The sequence below is a fragment of the Zonotrichia albicollis genome, chromosome 31 (assembly GCF_047830755.1).
Source record: "Zonotrichia albicollis isolate bZonAlb1 chromosome 31, bZonAlb1.hap1, whole genome shotgun sequence".
Lineage (NCBI taxonomy): Eukaryota > Metazoa > Chordata > Aves > Passeriformes > Passerellidae > Zonotrichia > Zonotrichia albicollis.
Genome location: NC_133849.1, coordinates 3995804 through 4012458, shown reverse-complemented (window position 1 = coordinate 4012458; position 16655 = coordinate 3995804). Strand labels below are relative to the sequence as shown.

The window sequence follows — 16655 nt, the reverse complement described above, 5'->3', positions numbered from 1 at the left end:
TTTGCTGATCCGGTGGCCGGAAAGTCATGTGCCTGAGGCCTGAAAGTGTTGCTAAGTTGCTGTTTTCACAGATGTTGTTTGTTATACGCTGCACTGGGCTCACAGGGCATCCTGCCCTTTTGCACAATAGCTCTGGGATCCTCCCTACCTCTCAGCCTGGCTGGTTTGAGCTTTAGGGTGGTCCCCTCCTCCAAGAGAAGACCATTCATAACCACCGTGACAGACAAGTAGAGATGTAAGAAAGCTCTTCATCAGGGGACTGAGACATGAAATCCCTATGTGAGAAGGCCCCTCTCACCTTCTTCCAGAGACTGGGACTGAAAGCCCCAACTCGGGGGAGGTGTACAGGGCGAGGAAGGAAAGCTGCCCAAAGCAAGATGGATGTTGCAGGTGTAGGCAGTGGACAATGAAAACAATGACTCTCGCCTGCTAACAAACTTGGACTGTGTGTATCCTTATTTCCCACCCCCCTGAAGATACAATAAACTACCTTTGTTTCGGCTGCAAATCCATCCCCCTTGCCCCAATGAAAAAGAGTATATTTGGGGTCCAGATGAACTGGGCCTCTGAGACCTCCTCGACGTAACAGCGGATCCTCGACTGGACTGGACCAAAGGACTTCGTCTCTACGTTTGGTAGCTCTATCCCCTCTCTCTTTCTCTCTCGCTCTCTTTTGTCTCTCTCTTCTTCCATCTTTTTCTCTCCCTTAATCCCTCTATCACGTTTTGCCGAGCTCATTCAATAAAGGTGCATTTGTTTCGATTATCATTGCAAACCCCCTTGTACCGTGTCAGTTCTTTTTGCACCCTGAGATCAAATCCATGAACCATCGCGAAACACGTCTGTGAGGATGGATCGTGACACCCCCCGAGGACCCCTCCCCAAATTCCCCCCCAAAGCCCCCCCAGCAGCCCCAGACCCCGCTAAAACCCCCTCAAGTTCCCCCCAGACCCTCCCCAAATCCCCCCTAAACCTCCTCAAGATTTCTCCCCAAATTCCCCTCACTACCCCTCCAGGACCCCTCACCTGTCCCTGCGCCTCCTCAGCAGCTCCCGGAGCCCCCCGTCCTCTCCCAGCGCCTCCCCCGCTCTCTCCAGCGCCTCCCGCAGGACCCGCCCGAGCCCGGGCGGCTCCCGGGGGTCCCTGAGGGGGTCCTGGGGGGGCGGGGGGGGAGAGGGGGCGCCCGCTCCATGCCCCGCCCCGGGGTCGGGGGCGCTGCTTTGGAATCGGCTCTGATTCGTCGGAGCAGGGCGGGGAGGGCGGGAGTTGTTGTGGGGAGACGCCCGGTGATTGGTTGGTTTCGTAGAGGGTATGCTGATTGACAGGAGAAGGTGGGGGAGGCGGGCTTTGCCGAGGGAAGACGCCCGGTGATTGGTCAGTTCAGGTCGAGAGAGGCAAGAGTAGCTGAGAAGAGGAACGCTGTGATTGGTTTGTTCGGGGTGAGAGGCGGGCGTGTCTGAGGGGAGGCATGCAGTGATTGGTTGGATCGGTTCACAGAGAGGCTGGTGTTCCTGAGGGCAGACCCGCGGTGATTGGATGGTTTGGAGCAGGGCGCGCTGCTATTGGTTAGGAAAAGTCCGGTTTTTTTAAGGGAACGTTCCCGTTTTTTGGGGGGGAAAACTCTCGGAGTTTTAAGGAAAAATTCCCGATTTTTGCAGGAGAAACATTCGCGGAGCTTTTGACCCCACGTGGCCCCAAATAACTCAAATAACGCCAAAACACTTCAAAAAAACCCTAAATAACCCCAAACAATACCTAAAAATCCCCCAAATAACCCCAAACAAATCCAAATAACCCCAAAAAACGAAAAAAACCTCCCCCAAGTAAAAGCCAAAAAACCCCAAATTATATCAAGCACACCGAAAAAAACCCCGAATATACACCAAAATTAACCCCAAGAACCCCAAATAATTCCAAATAAACCCACATAAACTCAAATAAGCCCAAACACTAATACTTCCAAATAAACTCAAATAATTCCAAATAACCCCAAATAAACATGAATAAACCAAGTAAAAACCAAGATAAACGCCAAATTGTTCATTAATAACCCCAAATAAACCCCAAACAAACCCTAAATAAACCCAAATAAACCCCAAGTAACCCCAGTTCCTCCTGTCCCCACCCCAAAACAGATCCCGACCAATCGGAACGCGCGACACTGACGACGATCCATCCACTTGCTGGGCACAAACTCAGAGCACTGGCCCCGCTCAGTGATTTTCAGCCAATCAGCGCCCGGCCCGACTCTGACTCATCACTTGCCAGCCACAGACCAAGGCCTCTCTTTGCGGTAAATACTCAGAGACCAGGCGGGGTAATTTCCAGCCAATCAGAGCGCGTCTCGCTGATGACTCATCACTTGCCGGCAGCGGAATTTGGGGAGGGGGGGAGAGGTGACCCGGGGGATGGGCTGGGGACCCCAAATAATTCCAAAACGGGGTCGGGAGCCCAAAACAGAGCAGGAGGGGCCTGAAGCCCCCAAAACCAAACACGGGGAGGGGATTAGGGGAATGATTGGAAAGGGGAGGGAGAGCGGGGGAAAAGAGGGTCGGGACCCCAAAATTGAGCTGGAAGGGGATGAGGCCCCCAAATTGAGGTGGGAGGGGAATGGGACCGCCAAATAAGGCTGGGATAGGTATGGGGTCCCAAAACTGAGCTGGGAGAGGGATGGGACATCCTAAATTGAGCTGGGATGGGGGTGAGACCCCAAACAGGATGAAGCAAATTTTGTTCCTAGGATATGTAAATGAGTTTATGGATATGCAAAAAGTCTATGAATATGCAACAGGCTGATGTCATGGGAGACAAGGACCAAAGGTTGTTATGGCCACCAAGACGCCCCAGATATTTTCGGGGACACCCCTTAATTAACCTGGTTTTAATTACATCAGCCTGTTACATATTCATAGACCCTCATGCATAACCATAAACTCATTTACATATTTAATGAACTTTTTATATGGCCCATCCTTTGATTACTACTACTACTACTAACAATAACAATAATAATTTGAAATTAAGGGGCTCTCAGGAAAATATATGGGAGTAGAAATAACAGTTCTTTATTAGGAAAAACTAAAAATACAAATACAGTAGTACAAACAAAAAAACAACAGTTACAGAGTCAGAATCCTCCAGGAATCCAGTGAAAAAGTTTGATCCTCAGGGAATCCAGTGGGAAAAGGGCTGATGCCTTGGGAATCCAGTCGAAAAGAGCTGATCCTCTGCAAATCCAGTGGGAAAAGCCTGATCCTTGAGGAATTCAGTGAAAAATGAGGTTGATCCTTTGGAATCCGGTAGGAATAGCGCTGATCCTTTGGGAATCCATTTCTTATCCCCCAAAGAGAGGGCACAAGAAGGCCCGTGGAGTTTTTATAGGGTATCCCAAGGGTGGAGTTGGGGTTTGGGTCAGGGGAGGAGTTCTTATCAACACAACAAGGGTGAGATCAAATACCTGCCTCTTAGCAACAGCAGCACTCCACACAGAAAACATCCCCAAATCCTAAATTCCCTCTAAAACAACTGAGAAATTATGGAACTTCAGATATATTCAATCAATTTCCTTAATTTAACCCAGTTTTGGGTGTTTTTAAAGGATGAAGGTGAAGTAGAGGGAAATTAAGGCCAAACAAAGAGGAGAAGCAGCCAGGTGAGTTCTCAACATGGATCTCAGGGAATGTGAGTGACCAGGGCTGTGCCCAAAGTGTCTCCTCCAGTGGGGGATGGAGCTGGAGCAGCGCACGAAGCTCTGCCCGCACTCGGGGCACTCGCAGGGCTTCCCTTAGTGGTGCCTCCGTTGGTGTTGGGTCAAGTGAGAGCTGCTGTAGAAGCTCTTCCCACACTGGGGACACTCATAGGGCCTCTCCCCAGTGTGGATGCGCCGGTGGATGACGAGGGTGGAGTTGCGGTTGAATCCCTTCCCGCAGTCGGGGCAGCGGAAGGGCCTCTCCTCTGTGTGAATCCGATAGTGCCGGAGGACACTGGAGCTGTTCTGAAACCTCTTCCTGCATTTATCACACTCATAGAGCCTCTCCCCTGTGTGGATGCGCCGGTGGGTGATGAGGGTGGAATTGTACTTGAATCCCTTCCCGCAGTCGGGGCATTGGAAGGGCCTCTCCTCTCTGTGACTTTGATAGTGCCGGAGGAGAATGGAGCTGGTTGGAAATCTCTTACCACACTTGGAACACTCGTAGGGCCTCTCCCCAGTGTGGGTCCTCTGGTGCCTGATCAGGTGAGAGCTCCGGCTGAAGCACATCCCACACTCCCCACACTCATAGGGCTTCTCCCCAGTGTGGATACTCTGGTGCTGGTACAGGATGGAGCTCCGGCTGAAGCTCTTCCCACACTCCCCACATTCGTAGGGCTTCTCCCCAGTGTGGATCCTCTGGTGCACAATCAGTTGGCAGTTCCACCTGAAGCTCTTCCCACACTCCCCACACATGTGGGGCTTCTCCCCATCATGGAGCTGCTCATGGAGCACCAGCTCCGAGCTCTGGCTCCGTCTCCGGCCCCCTTCCCGGCCCAGGCTGGCTCTTTCCCCCTCAGATCCCCGCCGACTGCATTTGCAGCCCCTCCTCGTGCGGCATCTCTGGGGCTTTTCCTCCCCGTTGGCTTCCTGTGCCGTGGAGCCGCTCAAAACGGCCTCTTCCACCAGGTTCTGCCGCGGGCATTTGTCCTCCCTGCTCTCCATGCTCAGCTCCTGCTCTGGGGAAGGAATGACAAGGACAGGATGGGATTTGCCTCCGTGCCACAGGCAAGGGCAAGGAGATCCCCCAGGGCCGAGCTGCAGCTGGGGCCGTGCTGGGCTGGGAGATGGAGCAGCACAGAGGGGAAAGGGGCACTGACTTCCTCCTCACCTGCCTCAGTGTCCCGGGGCATCTTCCTCTTCCTCGCAGCCTCCTAGGCCTGGGCAAGGGGAAATCCTGGTTTGGGGAAAACAAAGGATGAGAGCGTTTGTAGGAGCATCAGGGGGTAGGACGGTCGGGACGGACGGAGACGAGAGAGCTCTGCAGCCAGGGCGTGGAACTTGCGGTTTATTGCAAAGGGCCTGGGTGCAGGGCCCTGCCTGGAGCTGCCAGGCACAGCTCGGAGCAGGCCTGAGAGAAGAGAGGGGTAGGGAGGGTGAGAGGGTAACAGAGTAAGAGGAGAAGAGTGTAAGAGAGTAAGGGTCCTGTTACAATACAACAGATCTTCTTCTGTGTTAAATATTCTATTTCTCACTAACCAATCTAGTACAAGATACAAATCCTATAGCATTTACATACAGCCTGTAAAAATCATTACATCACTATACTGTGTTACACTTTTAACCGTAAAAACTCCTCTTTGGACCCCTTCTGCCGAGCCAGTATGGTCTGCTCTGACCCTTGGATCTGCCTGCAAGCAGAGGGAATTGTTTCATCAAAAGGGGTTACCTTCAGTTGGGCCACACCATTGTTTTCCAGTTGTTCACTAACTAAGGTATCTCAGATCTTGCTTTCATTTCAATCTTCCTTATAGTTTTTATTTTCACAAAATCTTTTGCCAGACAATCATATTTAGAAGGCTTTCCTGTTTCATCGTCCCCAAAACACACTGAGTTTGAAGGTCCCTCTGCCCAAGTCCATCTCTACAAGTCACTTGTGGAGAGCCTGGTTCAAGCATGGCTTAAAGAAAGAGGCCATGAAGGTACTCAGCTGAGGAAAAATAGAAGCCTGCTGTAAAGCAGCAGTTCTCAGGCTTGATTCTGTAAATAATTAAGGTTCTCAGCCACCTTTTATATAAACAACAAGATTCTCAGACCGTTCTGTCCTTGGCTGCTACTGGGAACAGACAGCCAGTCTGGGAACATATATGAAGGTTTTGAGAACCTTTCATATCATGGTGGGAACACTGATCTTGGTTTCAGTAAACTAACTTCAGGTATTGTAAACAAAAGGAGGAGCTGAAGTTTTCTCTACAGCCTATCAGGAGCTCAGATTTTGCAATATGCATGAAGTGAATTAACACTGTTATAAAAAGTGCCTGATTGATGAATAAAGTGGAGTCCATGCTGAACAATGACAGTTGGGTCTCCCCCTCCATCTTCAATAGTCACTGGCCATCAGGGCTCCACAAAAACCTCCCAAACACCAAGATTCAGCCCTGAAAAAGCCTCCCAGGACTTCCCCGTCCCTGTTCCCTCCCCTCTGGTGTGTGGAGGTTCCCCCTGTTCCAGGTGCTTGGGGTTACGCTTGGATTGAGGGTCCCCCTTCTCCTCGGTGCCCGCCCTGCCCAGGCTGCTGGCAGTCCCAGCAATGCCAAAAGCTCCCCCCGCTTCGCTCTCCCCATTTCGGGATGCCGGGGCTGTTTGGGCTCCCGGGCTCCCTTCTCCCCTCATTCTCTGCTTGGGGCTGTGAATGAGACAAGGGCTGGTTGTCCAGACCTGCCAAGTGAGTGCTGGAGTCTCCCACGCTGCGTTTACGACTTTCCTCGAGGCAAGCAGCCAGTAAAGAGACACAGCGAGTGAGAAGAGAAGTGAGAGAATCCCCCGGGGTAACTGGGACTGGGTCTCAGAGAGGGGCTGGACCCCTCAGAGCAAGGGAGCAGAGGAGTTTCCGAGCCCAATCCACTAGGAAACGGGACAAAAGGGGCTCCTAAAAGTTCTGTTGGTTTGAGGGATAAGAGAGCCCAAGAGCATCCAGAATTAAAACCTGCTGCGTTGAGGAATTAACATTCCAAGAGCATCCACGGTTGTGCAAAATTCTGCCGGATTGAGGATATGCTCAAGAGCATCTGGGGTTGGGCAGCACAGCTGGGCTGAGGGATATCCAAGAGCACCAGGACTGGCCAGAAACACCTAAACTTGTAATAGGTGATGGGAAAGTGTAGTATATGGTAGAGATAATTCATGCTACTGATGTATAAAATATTGTAAAATCCACATTATGTCTCTTGACCATCCTGGCCAGGAGCAGTGTCTTATTCATATACATCTAGTTCCTGGACTTGGTTGAGATAAACATCGGGGTTTTTAATGAAAGAATAGAAGCTTCCAGGGCGATAATCGCTGGCTTCCCCGGGTCACCAGGTCCAGCCAAGAGTGATTAACGCCTCGACATTACAGCTACCACAATGATCCACAGCCCCACCCTGATGCATGTGAATGCTGACTTCCCTGGAGTCTACTGACAACATCAGACACCGGGACTGAGTCTTTGTCCACCTCTGCACAGGTAAAGCCAAGGTTATGCATAGGAAGAGACACAAAGAACATTTGGTCATCTCTGCCTCGAGCAGAATAAACTGTAAAAGAACTCGCTGCGTCAGGCAGCATTTGTGAACAGGGGGAGACTCTGACATTCGCAGGTCAGATCCGTGTTCACCCAGCACCGAACCCGGGCTCGACGCTCACCCTTGGCTGTGCTGGTTTTGACAACTGAACTTCAGTCTCACAGACAAATTAAAAAAACTTTGCTAAATTTTCCTATAAGTTTGGCTCTCGATTTGATAATTTATAACAAAAGGTACCTTATTGTTGCCTTGTTGTGTGTGAGAGTGAGTCACACACAAAATCAGCCTCAGCTTCCCGGGCGGGTGGGAAGGGGGGCTGTGGAAAGAGGAGTGTGTGACCCACAAATAAGCCATTGTTCTCCTGGCGTGTGGGGGCTGTGGCATAAGGTACAGGTGACCTGCAAACGGGCCATTGTCCCCAGGGCCTGTGAGGGGGCCGTGGCTAAAGAGTGTGAGTGACACACAAATCAGCCTCACAGGGGAACGGCACCGGAGGCAGCAGAGTCAGGGCCCTCCCAGGAGGCCCGGAGATACTGAGACCCAGAGGCCACCCCAAGGCCAGGGGGGGCCACAGGGACCCGCGATTCTCTGTCAACAGGGATCCACTCTGTGTCCTGAGGGTGGGAAAGAATGTGTGGAAGTGAGTGAGAAATAAAAGTGAGTGAATGTAGATGAATGAAAGTATAGGTAATGCGGATTGTGCATTTTAGGCCTTACCATATCTCCTTGGAGGGAAGTCTATTGTACTCAAAGTGGGAGAAAAAAGCTTTTTACTTTTGTGTGTGTAGTTGAAAGAAAAGTGGTATTCAGGTTGTTAGTGAAAGTGAAAAACAGAGGCAAAAGATGAATAGATAAGATCTTGAAAAATGACACAGAAAACCAGTAAGTTGGATACAGGGAAAAAAAAGAAAAAAAAACCAGTCTTTTGTGAGTTATGTTAGCTAACAGAGATACACCTCCTTGCAAATGGAGAAAATACAGGGTATGTAGTACTCGATGGGAAAAACGTGCATACTATGGAAAAAGGGAAATTAACCTTAAACTAGTAAGCTCAAACTTGTGAATTATATACTTTAAAAACAGCACTACAATATTTAACACAAAATAAAGGAAATACATATACTGATTCAAGGTATGCCTTTAGAGTAGTACATACGTGCAAAAAATTTGGAAAGGAAAAAGATTACTTAATTCAAGAAGAAAAGGATTAGTACATGAGGAACTTATTTTAGAGGCATTACAATCAACTAAAAGAGATAGCTATAGTACATATTAGGGACCTCCAAAAGGGAAAGACCCCAGAAATAAGAGCAAATAATTTAGCAGATCACAAAGCTAAGGATGCAGCAGAAAATGGAGCTGAAAGAGTTATGTTAATATTAACTCCAAACCAGGAAAAACTGGAAATTCCAAAGTTTAGGTTAGCAGAGAAAAAAGAATTAAACAAGACAGGAAGTGAACAAGATAAATCAGGGAAATGGAAACCTCTTGATGGAAGACAATTACCTAATAAAATGTGCTTACTAGGAAAATATCAGAAGAAATGCATCAGAAAATGCACTGGGGTACTCAAGCTTTGCGTGATCATTTTTTAAGGAACTATGGGTGCACTGGGAGTTTTGGATTTAGGATGTATCCGTAATTTGCCAAAGGATAAATAAAAAGGTGATGAGGAAAACAACATTAGGAGGCCCTGAGTTAGCTGGTTGGCTATTTCAAAGTATCCAAGCAGAAGTTTAGATTTTTTAGGTTGTGGGTTTATTTGTAAAAAAACCCCGTTTAATCTAGAACAAAGAGAATATGCCACATGTTAGACAGGAGATTTTAGGAGAATAAAAGTCTTAAAAGTATCAGAAACAACCGAGACAAAACAAGAAAAGAAAAAGGGGAAATAAAAAGAAGTGGAAGAAGAGGAAAAATAAGAAAAAGAGTGGGATGCTCTGCAGGTCTTGCCCCCTCCGTTCGCGGCCCAGGCGCCTGTCCCGGGTCCCGGCTCGCTGCCCGCCTCAGCTCCGCCTGCCCCGCTTTCCATCCCAGGTGCGGCCTCACTGCCCAGGGCAGCTCCACCTGCCCCGGCGCTCTCGCTCAATTTGTGTGCCCTGCTCCCACTGCCTGGCCCGCGGCCGCTCTGCCGCCCATGCTGGGCAAGATGGGGGTTGCTCTGTCCTGCCGCCTGCTCCGAGCTCACCGCGCCCACCGCACCCAGGGGGGGTCCCAGCCATCCCATCCCCGCCTGCCCTGCCCGTGCCACCTGCGCTGGGCACCGCCGCTGCTGCCGGGCTCTCCCACCTGCCTTTGCTCTGCCGGCAGCTGCCGGATCAGCCGCCATCAGCCATCTGGGGGCTGCCCACGCTCCGCCTCGGCCTCCACGGGAACATCCCCCTCTGCCGATTCCGGCAGCAGACCCTGCCCGCACTCCCACCGAGCCTCGGCGGGATATCCTCCCCTGACCCCGTTCTGCTCTGAGTTACATCCCCTTCGTAAGCACAGCTCCGGCTGTTCAGGGAAACTCTCTCTCTCTCTAGACGAAGCACCTTCTTGAAACACTAGGAGCTCAGTTAAAAGGCAGGCCTCTCCAAATTGTTTCCCAAAACACGGGACAAAGGCCATAGAAGGGAAAAAAGTGAAAGAGTTGGATGAAGGGATTGCTCTATTTCCGTTCAGAGAGGTTCCCATGGGAGGGATGCGCTGCCCCGCCCCGCGGGAGCCACCAGCGCCCCTGCCGGCCGTGCCCGGAACTGCACCCAAGGGGAAAGCGCCGCAGCCCAAAGGCCGGGACTGGCTCCGGGCTCTGTTTGCTGTCAGTGCCGCAGCTGTTGCTGTTTCTTTGCTTTATTATACACACTAGTAAAGAACTGGTATTCCTATTCCCATATCTTTCCCTGAGAGCCCCTTCATTTCACTAGTCGAGAAATTAAGAGGGAGGGGGTTTGCATTCTCCATTCCAAAAGAGGCTTTTTCTGCCTTCCCGAGCAGACACCTCTCTTGTAAAGCAAGACAAGCACCCACAGGCACTGAGGGGGCTGCAGGAGGGGCACAAGAAGGCCGTGCAGCACTTGGGCACAAAGCGCAGCAGGTGAGTGCAAGAAGGGAGCAGCAAAAGGCCAAGCTGAAGGCAAAGGCCAGGGCACAGTTCCTACAGCCCCTGAGGGATCAACCCCAGGGCCCAAGGGGGCCCCAGCACCCAGGGCACGGCTCGGCCACAAGCACCTGGCACAGGCATTGCCCTCCTCGGCAGGGGAGAGCCCACCCAAACAGCCCCTGGCAAGGAACCAGGGCTCCAGCTGCAGGGCACAAGGACACTGCAAGCACAGACAGCAGCACCCTCAGCACCAGCAAGTCCACCCCTTGATGGACATGGATTGCCAGGGCTGTCACAGCTCCCATCACACCAGGGACCCTCCACACTGCAGCCCTTGAGAACATTCAGGGTGGGTCTGCATTGAGAGGAGGCATTTTCTGATGGACACAGGGGCCTCTCAATCCACTCTGAAACTTAGATCGAATGGGGAAAAATGCTAAAAATACGTGTGATTACAGAGGGGATAAGTGGGAAAAGTGGGAAAGATGTACGGTTTTACTCAACCACTATTAGTAGATCTGGGAGATGGGTTTGAAATGCAGGAGTTTTTATTTACTCCTAATTGCTATAATGATTTACTGGGAAGGGATTTGATCACTAAACTCAGAATAAAAATTAATATTATAAAAGGTTATACAGAGGCCAGTTCTGTTGTACCTCTGTGTCAAATGTCTGGCCAGGCCTATGCTGAGGTGAACCCAGAAGTGTGGGCACCCCCAGGTAAAGAGGGAAAATTAGCTATGGAGTCTCTCCAAAGCACTCTGAAGCAACCAGGACAAGTGGTGTCTAACAGCAACACCCTGTTCCAGGGGAGGGAAGGAAGGGCAATCAGACACTGCGCAGGTCACCGCCCCATGCTCAGCTCAACCCGCGCAGCTCTGGGTGCCTGTGAGAGCCTGGCACTGAAATGCCCTGAGCAGGAAGGCTTCAATATCTTCTGCTGACACCATGGCACCTAACAGGGGGGCAAAAGCAATTCTCACTGCTTCAGCAACCACTGGAGCAGATATCAAGGCATATTCTCCCACAGCAAGCTGGGCTGGCACAGAGCCTGCCCTGGCACTTTGCTGCTGCCAACACCCAGCCAGGACATCGGCTCCTGCCTAGGAGTGCAAAGCAGCACCACTGGTGGCCAAGGGGCCCATGCCAAGTGTCCCTGAGGCCAGAAACAGCCGCCAGCACAGCTCAACACGGGGGGACCCCTCAGCCTGGCCTCAAGGGCTCTGAAGCCCCGGAGATTTGCACTTCCCGCCTGCAGCAGGAGGATGGGAGGCCGCCCCTGAGCCTGCCCTGAAGGCAACGCAGCAGCAGCCAGGGCTCCACAGCGGGCCAAGCCCCTGCGCCTGCCCACAGATCCTCCCCTGGAATCCTCTGCAATCCTGGCCACCCTCCTCTGCCATCTCCAGCCACTGGGGCCAAGCCTTGCTGCCACTGCTGCAGCTTCAGCGCTGCCTGGGCCTGCACTGCCACAGCTGCTGGGGAACACCAGGGCACAATTCCACTCTGGGGCTCACTCACACCCACACTCTGGCCTGCCTGCCATTGCACTGCTGCAAAATGTACCGAGTTTGGTTCTTTTAAACCTTATTTCTCTGCTCAGGCTTGGTTTGTCTTTGCCTTGGGGAAAGGAATTTTAAATCTTTTATTTAAGGGATGTTACACCACTCAATGGAGATGAGTTTAACACCTGAACAGACTGGGAACAGCACAAAAGACACCCACAGAGATAACGACCAGCAACAAAACATCAACATTGCCCAGCAGCAAACAGCAACCAACAGCTACCCCAGACACTGCCTGGGCAGAGCTGGAGACACCTGGGCTGGAAAAGGCTGAGAAGGAAATCCAGGAGTGAGGAGACAGAATTCTAATCAGAAGGGAAGAAATCCGGGTCCAACAGGAAACCAAACTCGAAAAACTTACACAACTTGGAAGCAATGACCATTAAAGTAGTGCATTTAGATTGGTTCAGACTACATAAAGTTTAGGAAAAATCCAGTAAAACTCACATAGCATGGAATGATTTTCTCTGCACAGCTGAGCTATTTGTGAAAGAAATTATTTCTGTTGCGCATCCTGGCCAGAACCAAGGAATGCCTTGACGCTCTAACACTATAGAGATTCTTGGAGAATTTTTGTTTTTCCTGCAGTTTCGGTGACAAAATTACAACGCGAGAAAAATTTTTCATAATATTCCCACTTTATATTGTCAGGTAGGTTTGAGACAGAAGTGTAAGAATCAACTTTTGGTCTGGGTTTTTCCACGTTCTCCGTTATGTTGCATTTTGCAAAATCGAAGAGATTTAACTGTAATACTTTGAACATAAATAGTCAATACTTTTTTTAAAAAAAGCAGATTCTGGGGGGCCACATGTGACTCACCAGATGGCTGCCCTGGAAGAGAAGCTCCATTCCAGGCAGCCTGCAGAGAAGCTTTAGAAATGCAAATGAACACTGCTGGGCAAAGTGTGGACAATCCACCTGGGTCTCTTGCCGGGGGCAGGAATTGGGCTGATTCCCTCTGCCCCTCACCCCAAGCTCTGCCTGCTGGCACTGATGGAATTTGCACAGCTCAAGGCAGAGCCCAGGGGGAGGATATCTGACCCTGCAACACAAACGGGTGAAGCTGAAAAGGGAAACAGCACATAGAGAATGTTGGGAAAACCTCTCTTTAAATAATTGGGGGGAATCATCCCTCTGCCCACTCCAACATGTGCTGTCACTGTCTATGTTATATAGGGTATATTAGAGCAGTGGGGGTTTTTGCTACTAAAAATTCAGGGAAATCAGTTGGGAATCCAAGGATTTGATGATTTAGTTAGACAAAAGCAGTCAACTGATGCAGCCCTGGCTGGAGAGAGTGGCCAAAATCGGGGAAAAGATGAACGGCCAGCAGAACAAATCCTACAACACCATGGACCAGGCCCTGGGAACCCGAACCAATTCATATCAGGAGCCACAGAACCCATTTCTCATTTCAATGGCATCATTAGATTACAAGCTGCCCTCGCAATAACCAACCAGTCAGCTCCAGCTCCTGACCTTCCTGCTGACCAATCCACTGAAATGAGGAACACAACAGTTCACCATGGGATGGGATCAGATCATCTGTTAGCAGAAAAAGGAGGAGTTTGTGGAAAATTAAATGATTCAAAGTACTGTTGGCAAAAAGATGACAAAGGAAAAGTGGTGAAAAAAAAAACCCAATCCAAAAACAACGGAAAAATTAAGCAGCTCATGTATTGGTCCAAACGTGGAAAGGATGGGAAGGGGACACGGATTTGTAGCTTCCTGGCAGACCATGGGTTAAACGAATGCTGTTTCTCCTCGGATGTGCTACAGCAACTCTCATCTTTTTACCATGCTCCACACCTTGAGAGTGCAGCTCATTCAGCAGGGGACCGAATCACCAGGGATTTGTAGATAAGGAAGTAACTGGGCGAAACCACCAGCTGCAATAAATGTTACTAATTAAAATGGACTGCTGCTCACACAAAGTCCCGCTAAATTCCTGAACTTCCAGAAGAACAAGGATTTAACAGAGCCGTGAATATCGGCTGTTATACAAAAGTGGGGGTGCACATTAACGAGGACATGTAGTTGGCGGATCGGAAAGTCTGAACCTTCCAAGGACCTCAGACAGCGGGCAAAGGGAGAGGGAGATGAGGCCGGGAAAATGAGAATAAAAAGGAGTCTGAGAACTACAACAATGGCATAGAGCACACGGCAAATGCCCCACGGCCTTTCCCTCTGCTCAGCAATAAAGTCACTTTTACAGGACTCCTCTGTCTCCTCTGGGCACACAAACCTCCGGCCACGGCAATTTCCCCGCACAGCCCCGGGCACGGGGCAGCCCCCTCTGTCCCAGCCACAGCAACCGGGCCGAGCCAGCGCTGCTCCGGCAGCGGCTCCTGCCGAGGCAGCGGCCGCAAGGAGACCGCGGGCAGCCGCTCCCGCAGCGCCCTCACGCCAGCGGCAACACGGGCCGGACACGGCACAAAGAACCCGCCCGAGCCCCCTGCCGCCCCCGAGGCCCGCAGCCAGCCCCGAGCCCCCGCACAACCCAGCGCGGCTCCCACCTGCGCTGCGGCCGCCTCCGAGCTCCGCCGCCGCCTCCGCCGCCACCACTCCACGGTCCGCAACAAAGCCCCGACAACGGCGCCGCTTTCGAGCCACGGCCGCCCTCAGCCCGCCACCGGAGCCCTCCTCCGCCCCGCTCCCACCAATCAGCGCGCGACAGCCACGACTGACGGCACCATCGCCCAATTGCAGCCAGGGGCGTGCTCTGCACACGGTACAGCCCCGCCCCGCGCTCTCGGGGCCGCCCGGGCTGCGGGAGGGCACAGCCGGATAGCGGGAGGAGGGATGGAGCAGGAGGAGCACGTGTTGCTGCCCCCGGATCCCGCAGTGCTCCGGGTCGGGACGAGCTCCGTGCCCCGCTCCAGCTCCACCTCCCGTGGGAGGATCCGCGCTGGATAATACCGGGTGACCCCCAGGGTCAGAGCCCCCCGTGTTGGGAACACACCTGGCTGGGGGTTCCACATGTTCCTGGCCCCCCCGTGGACACCTCGATGAAGGCCGGGGGATCCCCGCTACTTTCCTGTTTCTGCTCCTCTCATCATCTCCCCCTCCTCTTCCTCCTCCCTATCCTCTCCCGGTTTAATGGCTCCTCCCGGTCCTCCTCCCGCCTCCTTCCCCTCATCTCTCTTTCACGTCCCCCCCTCCTTCCTCCTTCTCTTTCGTCCTCTTCCTCCTCCCGCTCCCCCGGGCCCAGCCCCCACCCTTTGTCCCCCTCCCTTTACCCAAATCCGGCCCATCGCCCCCCCCCAAACCCCTCCCCATCGCCCCCAATAAACGGCCCCGGGCCCAACTGGGAAGCTTTACTGGGAGCACTGGGAGCAGGCACTGGGCGGGGGCAGAGCGCCAGCGGGGCTGGGGGGGACACGGGACCCCCCCAAAATCAGCGGAGCGGGGACGGAGCGGGGGGTCCCAGCCGGGCCTGAGCCCACGGGGAGGGGCTGCGGCCGCCGCCGGCTCAGGAGTTCTGTGGGCAGAGAAAAGGGGGTGACACCGGGCTGCGGGCCCAGCAGGAGCGCACCCGCTCCGCCACGGCGGGGACGCCACCCCCGGCACCCGCCCTGACCTTGCGCAGGGAGAAGCCGAGCCCCAGCGCCAGGAAGACGAAGCCCAAGACGAAGCCCCCGATGCCCGTCAGCATCTTGCTGCGGGCGGCGTCCGGCGGCATCTCTGGGGGGTCCGCAGGGCTCAGCACCCCCAAAACCTCTCACCGACACCCCGAGGCCCTCCCAGGGCCCCCTCCAGTCTCATTCCAGTCCCTCCCAGTCGCATCCAGCATCCTCCAAACCCCCTGCCCTTTGCACCCAGCGCCCCCAAACTCCCTCCCAGTGCCCACCAGGACCCCCCCAAACCCCTTCCCAGCCCTTGCCCTGCCCCCAGCCTCTCTCCCACTTCCAGCCCGGCTCTCTCCAGCTCCCTCCCAGTGGCTCCCAGCACAGCCCAGTGGCTCTGCCAGCGCTCCCAGGGGCTCCCCCGTACCCCAGTGCCGCCTCAGGGGCTGCTCCAGACTGACGTGCTCCACCTGGCAGCTGTAGCGGAGCCCGCGCCGGGTGGGGGTTTCCAGCAGCACCAGCAGCTGATAGGTCCAGTCCCCGTTGGGGACCACGTCGGTGCTCCGAGAGCTCCTGCTGGCCCTGGAACCACCTCACCTGGATGGCAGCAGGGTAGAAATCCATCACGGAGCAGAGCAGGCGGCCGCGGCCGGGCTGGGAGCTCGAGGGGGGAACCAGCAAGATGGACACGCTGGGGGGCACTGGGAGAGACAGAGAGAGAGAGCGGGGACACACTGGGATCAGCTGGGGGGCACTGGGAGAGAGAAGGGAGGGCTGGGAATGGACTGAAATGGACACGGAATGACAGGGAATGGATTGGGGAATGTGGTGGGAGGGACTGTGGATGGGCTCGGATGGATTGGGAATGTGCTCGGAGGGAGTGGGAGAGACTGGGAGGGAGTTGGGTGACACAGAGAGATGGGAAGGAATGGGGGAACTGGGAGAGAGGGTGGAGTTCTAAGAGTGAACTTTGAATGAACTGGAAAGAGACTGGGAATGGACTGGGAGAGACTGGGGAGGATCTGGGCATGGTCTTGGAGGGACTGGAATGGCACTGGGAGGGATCTTGGTGGCACAGGGAGGAACCGGGAATTAAGTGCGCGGCATTGGGAGGCCGAGTCCGGCGCGAGGCACTCTTTGCTGCGGGTCTGCCTAGCAACAGATGAGTCATGAACACGATGCCATTTCAT

General features: G+C 53.1%; 2 pseudogenes; one reads left to right on the top strand and one right to left on the bottom strand.

Moving 5' to 3' along the window:
* The window catches only part of LOC141725813 (uncharacterized), a 73690-nt pseudogene extending 68777 nt beyond the window's left edge, over positions 1 to 4913 (bottom strand).
* Positions 1 to 16655, top strand: part of LOC141725778 (uncharacterized) — a 349911-nt pseudogene that overhangs the window by 170727 nt on the left and 162529 nt on the right.